The following is a 5,620-nucleotide window of genomic DNA, read 5'->3' as shown; positions in this document are numbered from 1 at the left end:
ACTCAGCCATCATGATATCAAGCCTCAGTTCCAAATGTGTGACCTACTTGACCACAGTGTAGGCAGGAGGCAGCGGTCAGCAGGGGCCCACAGCCATGTGTCGTTGGCTTGCGATGCACAGAGTTAGTGGCATCAGAGCAGCTGTTGGTAGTGTTCGATCACCTCCGTAATGATGATCCTTTTTTCCTCCGGACTAAATCGCATCTTCCTCTTACTCATCTCCTTGCATACAATGATATAAACTCTGCCATTAAAATATCAAAACTCAGTTCCATATGTGTGACCTACTAGACCGCAGTGTGGGCCGGAGGCAGCGGTGGAGTACATCAATGAGAAAGGGATGCTGGGGGCCTGTGTCACGGAGGCCAGCGATGGTCCCGGGAGGCTGCCAAGGTCGCAGGCCTCGGGCTTGGAGCTTGCACCAGCATGTGGTGGGCCCTCTTTGACACACGCCGGCGTCGGCAGGTGAGCAGTTAGACCAGGGTGCACAGGGGTGGACAAGATGGGTCTGGGGACCAGGTGCCTGGGGTGCAGCAGGCGCACTGGATCGCAAGCACCACGACATTGGACTTGTGGCGGGGTGAGAGGCGCCGCCCTGGCAGACACGTTGGCCGTTCCAGAAGAGAACCATGCCCAGAGCAACAAGCTTTTTATTCACACCCCTACGCTGGCCTGGGGTACGCTAGCCCACCTCACTCTTCTCTGCTCACGCTTACAGGGGGGGACGTAACAAGTTACATTTTCGCGATCTTCCCCACTACCTGGGGTCGAATGGTTGCATCCACTGTTCACTGCAACTCCAAACTCCAGCCCTATATGTCAACATGGACATGTCTGTGGTCTGCATACAGAAATCTGTCCAGCACATCCAAGCCACACTTGGCATTGTGTACATTCCCATTCATGGGTCACTTGCCTCCTTTGCACTTGCCTTGTTCCCACCTCTCCCCACACCGTGGTGGCGGTGGGTGTTTTGGCCCTCTTGGGTGTCCGAGCTGCATGATCAGTAGCTCCATGGCATCTGTTATTCTTCATGTGTGGCTCTGGTCTGGGGTCCCTTTTATGGTGCAGGTTGTCGTCCGACGTTACACCAGGTAATCCCTGCTGCTAACGCGCCTTATCGCATGTTTTGGGATTTTATCGCTGATCTGGCTGGTCGTTGAGAATTTTACGAAGTGGTGTTGTCACTGCTTTTTTGCACGGGAACGCCTACTCTGCATATCATTAGTCTTAGTTGCCGGAGTCATCTGTGGCGATGTTTTTTTGCAGCTGCTATCGCAGGAAAACTGGTGATGTCAGCTGTTAGCACCAACTTGGGAATAGGGCGATAACTTTATTGCCACTTTGGCTGCGATGAAGTGCTGCTAACTTGGCGATAAGTCCTTGAGAATATGCCCCAGAGGTGATTGATCACTGCTATTCTTGGGATTTGTGAACCTCTTGTTAATGATGGCTCTTGGGGGCTGCAAAATGGACTAGATATAAAGTGGGGTGATCATAGTGTGCAAGTATTCCCACAATAATGTCATTTTCTTGCAAGGTATTTCCCAAGAGATCTCGTTGACGCGTTGTGTACCCCCTTATGGTTTACGGGGTTCTCCATAAGGAGTGATTGTTATCTTTTATTCATGCTCTCCTTTCTCTACATTATGGTATTTAACTCTGTATGGTGAATACCATAACTTTCCTGTAACTTCCCATCTTTGTTCTTGAATATCAGATGTCAAACTCCTTAGAAAACAGGGGTGCCGTATTTCAGCCAATGGCTTATGGCCTCCTCAGAACCCAAAAAGGTAAAGTGCAAAAGATTCACTGAAAAACAGGTTCCCTGCACCTCAGTGTAGCTAGCGCACAGTGCTGCGCAGTGAGGAACCCCAGGCAGCCTCAAAACAAACTATATCATGTATCCCAAAAGTGTTCCTCTTAGTTGCGTTGGTATACCCTGTGAAAACCGTGGTCTACCGCCGATCAGCACAGGAGATGTTGCAGCATCCGCTATGGCCTTGTAGATTTGTAAATTTATTCTCAGCCTAGCCCAAACCATTCCCTTTGCCCCTAGAAACTGGCTTGTTGTTAAGGGACATTTGTTAACATTTTCTAAAATGCGTTGTAAGGAAAGTAATTGATCATTGACTCTGATGGGCATCCCATTTACCCCAGGGAAATTTCTTGCTGTTTTAATGTATTTTATTTGTTCATGGATTTTTATGTAGAAGCTGAACCATCAGGTATTCTGATGCCTGCCCATGGAGAAACTGAGAGGAAGAGAAATATAGAGGAAAAAAAGAGATAGATAAATTACAAAGTGTAAAATATTATCAGTACTGATCAAAAATAGGAATTTTATATTTTGTTATGAATTTCACAAGTGAAAGTTCTTCTTCCAAGACTAGTGGGGCTTCTTTCTAGGGACCAGGGCTACCACAGACCTTTATAGTTAGGAGGTCATGAATAAGAAGAAGATGAGTAAAGGATTTTACTCGCAAATTATGTACAAAGTCCCAGTAGAGTGAACTAGCAATAATGTACACTTTTTAACGATCCAAAAATGTATCTAATGTATAAATGTTAACATATGACATTAGCTGTAAAATGTTAGGTGGCTACTTTTTGAGAAGACATTCATTCAGTGATCATCAGTTAAGTATTAGCTGTCTTTAACCAGAATCATTAATGTTTTAAGAGTCTACAAATAAGTAAATTGACTCGGTTAGGGCCAACAGAATTGTTATAATTTTCATCAGCTTTCAGAAATAACTATGGGCTCAATTCACAAAGGTAACTTTACGACTTTCAGTATTCACAAAGGGCATTTACGAGTAGTAAAGTTAGACTTTTGTGACCAAAACTGACTGAGACCAAAACTGAGACAAAAGTCTAACTTTACTACTTGTAAATGCCCTTTGTGAATACCAAAAGTAGTAAAATTAGACTTTAGTCTCAGTTTACCTTTGTGAAGAATCGGGTCCACAGTATTGTTTTTGGCACAGAAGGTCATGGATAAGCACCCGTTTTCCATAAAAAAAAATTAAGACAAATTGATGGTTTTAGGGATCGCTTTGGTAACATTTTCCATTGTAATTAAGAATGCCTCATTGTCAATGCAACTGAAATGACACAGCTGTTTTTATTACCATTTGGGTCAGGCGCGCAACACCCATTGGACTCACCGGGCTTCAGCCCCCCCCCGTCGTGTGTGGCAGCCCGGGATGAGACAGATCCCGGGCACATACAGAGCCGCACCCGAATGTTTCACAGGTCTTTGAAAGGCCATTTGAATGTTAATTAGGCCTTGCAGTTGTTTCACCCCTTCTAAGAGCCCCTGCATCTCCACTCTTCCTACTGATTAAAAATTCAGCCCCCCCCCGAAATTGTTTCTTCTTAGCCCCCCCCCCCAAAAAATTTGGCTCTAGTTGCACCTCTGATTTGGGTAATACATGTGCCTCCTGTTGGTCAAGTAATAAAAACTAGGCAACATCATCCATCAGCACAGGAATTTCCCTTTACTGATCTGCACAAGAAGTGACATCACTGGCATTTCAATCATCAATTTGCACAGGAAGGGACATCACTACATTTCCCATTATCCACCTGCACAGATGGTGATATTACTTCCTGTTTTCTCCCTAAATCAAACAACTCATCAGGGCATCATATCACATGACATTAGCAGAAAAGGGTGTACACAGACAAGGGCATTGTGTATTTGAGCCTGGTAGGGACAGCAAGGACCTTTGGCCAAAACCCCTTTTCCACTGAAACTTGCAAGGTAAAACTTAAGCATGTGCCTCGCAAAGCACTCCATATTGTCAGTCATCACAATCACTCCAAGGCCTAAACAACACAAGCACTCACTCTGAGACAGCTCACTCCTCCACCCAGAAGAGAGCATAGATCAAAGACAGGGCTGTGAGTGGAAATTGCAACTCTGTCTTTCACTAGAGGGGGAAAGGCTCTTGAACCTCCCCTCACAAAAATGTGTGCGCCTTCTCTGATTTTAATAAAAATGTGAACCTTGCAAGGCACTCTGGGTAAGAAAAAAGTGGTGGATTCCTCAAAAGACTTCCTCAGGTTTGTAGTTTTCAGAAGTGTCTGGAATTCGTAGGTTTTCGTGTGCTTCGGCCTACTCTGTGCTCAAATTCCGCAGCTACCCACATCTGGTCTCCGATAGAAATTTTAAGGATCTTGAGGTCTCCATGTTGTATTTTGAGACCTTTCCTGTCACTGGTGATTAGCCCACCCACACAAGTCATTCCATTTTTAGATTTAAATGTGCATTTTGCAAAATGTCTTGTGTATAACATGATATTATTTATGTGAAACCACAAATTCAGAGTTGTATGAATATCCTCTGTTCAGAACCCTGCATATATTTAAAAATGTAGGGGCATATTACCAAGCAATAGCGATAATTATCGCTATTGCTTGGTTAGCGTGAAAAATTTACCGCTGAGCTGTGGCGATTTTTACCGCAAATAAACCTTGGTATTACCAAGGTTTATCGCAAATGCGATAAAAATCGCCGCAATGCATGAATATCGCTGAAAAGTCAGCGATATTCATGCATTACCGAGCTAATGCTCTTAGCCATGTTATCCTCCTTCCATTGGATAACATGGCTAAGAACTGCTCAGGGCAGGTGTTAGCTTTTGGAGATATTCGCGCTTAGCGCGAATATCTCCAAAAGTTGGTAATAGGAGATAGCGATGTTAGCGACTGTTTTCAGTCGCTAACATCTTGGCATGCCCACTTTGCATGTCATTAGTGATAAATATCACTGACATGCAAAGTGGGGCCCAAGATGGTCGCTATCTCCTACTAGCTGTCGCTAACTGGTGTTAGCGACAGCTAGGTAATAGGGAGATAATTTTATCTCCGCTTTCTTGGCTTTTAAAGCCAAAAAAGCGGAGATAAACCCCCTTGATAATATGCCCCGTAGAGTTTTCCTTCCTCCAGATTTTTTATTCATTGAATTTTACCTCATGGACAGGTGCATGGTCGGTACAATAAAAATCACTCTCAGCTGCAGCTTGGATATTGGCTCTGGGGAGCACATGTTTTTGGACAACCGACAACTATTATATATTGTTGCAATAGGAAGAGACTCACAGACATATTGGTATTATATTTTTATGCAAATCAGCCATTGGAGCAAAAGATTTTACCTCATGCTGATTTTTCATACATGTAGAGCTTTCTGGGCTCACCAATGTTTCATACCTCTTTCTCCAACAAATTGATAGTAGGTAAAAGCTACAAAAATAGTAAATTTTGAATACTATTCAGAAAATTGCAAAACTTGTGGTGAAAGAAATTCTTTTTTTTACAACTCTGCTTGTTCCTGAATCAGTGAAGAGGGACACTTAGAACAGAAAACCTTTAATTGAGGCAAGTATAGAAAAACAAAACACACTTTGTTGTTCAGCACTTTTTCCATTGTCCAATCATTTTCTTTGCTACATGTTGGCTATTTTCTTGGTTCCTTTCAGGGGAATCCATATACTGTGGGTAACTTTAGAATCTCCAAAATGTGTGAGTAAATGGGTGCAAATATGTCTTGAATATGTTTTGTGGAGAAAAGGTCATGGAGACTTAAGTGCAAACTGACCCATATATATAT

Source organism: Lissotriton vulgaris, chromosome 8, assembly GCF_964263255.1.
Source record: "Lissotriton vulgaris chromosome 8, aLisVul1.2, whole genome shotgun sequence".
In the NCBI taxonomy this organism is placed as follows: Eukaryota; Metazoa; Chordata; class Amphibia; order Caudata; family Salamandridae; genus Lissotriton; species Lissotriton vulgaris.
This window is presented reverse-complemented; position numbering follows the sequence as displayed.